A 1,582-nucleotide genomic window follows, 5' to 3' on the forward strand; every position below is an offset into this window, starting at 1 on the left:
CCCTCTCTCTCACTGAGTACCTGATGATGACACCACAGGCTGGGAGGGGATGGAGCTGCAGAAGTGCCGGAGGGGCCCTCTGAAAAGGAGACAATATCCTGAGCTCCTTGCTGCCCCATCTCTGGTGGGTGCCGGCACCATGGAGCAATCCTTGGGGGGTTGGGTGCTTCAAGGAGCTGTCCTTCAGAGGTGGCATTAACCTGGGGTCCTTTCTCTCCTGCCTCTGGGAAGTACTTAGTGATGACACTTAATGGTGGGGGGGGGGGGGGCAGGGTGCTGCACACAGGGCCTCCTTCAGATCACTCCAATGTTGATTCTTCCTATAATAATACTAGGAGTGTCCCTGGAGCTTTCCACTGTTGAGGGCCAGGGGAGGGGGAGGTTACTGGAAGGAGTCGGAAGGAAGGTGTCACAAACTCTAACGTTTCAGAGTGGCTTAGCTATTATTAGCCTGCAGCGAGCCAGGCCCTCTTGACGGGAAGAGGGGGGCATCGTGCCATTTCTGGATGTCATCCGCTCATCTGCAGCTAATTTTAGACTTCAGTAGTAAGGGGAGCAGGGCTGGGGGAGGGTGTCAGATGGGGTCCTTTTCCCCCTCCAATTACTTTTGCTGCCCTAATCACGTAGGCTTAATGGGACTCCTCCCACTCCTCTGCCCCCCCCCCCCCCATCTCCTTTCCTCTCCCTGCAGCTGCTGCAAAAGGCAATGGGATCCAGGCCAGGCAGCTGGGAGTGGAACATGTCAATAAGCATGTCTGCACAGGCATGCCTGTGTGAGTGTGTAGGTGTAAGTGTGTCTGAGTCTGTATATGTCTATGTATGTGTGAGAGCAATTTACAGCTCACTAGACTCGCTTGCCACCATCCTGTGTCTTGCTGTCCCCGTGCCCCCTGCACCTACGAGAAAGAGCTTCTTTAGTGCCTTTTAAGAGAAACACGTGATTTCTAGCCACACAGGAAACCACAGGCTCATTTGTTTTCCTTCCCAAGAATATATTTTTCTAGTGAATTTCTGACTAACTTGTGGAGGAGAGAGAAGTCACATACTGCACGTTCTCCACTGGCACCCTGCTTTGTGCTGGAGTGCCCGAACTTCAGGGCAGTCAGAGGAGAATTCAGTTCCTATGGACCTGGACTCCAGGCCTCTTCTCTGCTCTCCTCCCCACAGCTCCCCTATTGGAACCCCAAACCAGCCAGGTGGGATGCCCTGGATTTGGTACCTTTGTATTGCAGTGAAGCCCCAGTCCGGATCAGGAACCTGGAGAAACAGTCCCTTATTAAAAGTTATTCCCTAGTATTGAGTATCAGAGGGGTAGCCATGTTAGTCTGGATCTGTAAAAAGCAGCAAAGAGTCCTCTGGCACCTTATAGACTAACAGACGTATTGGAGCATAAACTTTTGTGGGTGAATACCCACTTGCTCCAATACATCTGTTAGTCTATAAGGTGCCACAGGACTCTTTGTTGCTTTTCCCTAGTATTGATCATTCTCTCTGTGGCTCCACTGCTTTTTTAAATGAACATAATTTGCCAGGTTGTTATCATCCAATGTCCAAGGAGAGAAGAAGCAACTGATGTGTAAGC

This window comes from Chrysemys picta, chromosome 1 (assembly GCF_011386835.1).
Source record: "Chrysemys picta bellii isolate R12L10 chromosome 1, ASM1138683v2, whole genome shotgun sequence".
NCBI classification, from domain to species: Eukaryota; Metazoa; Chordata; order Testudines; family Emydidae; genus Chrysemys; species Chrysemys picta.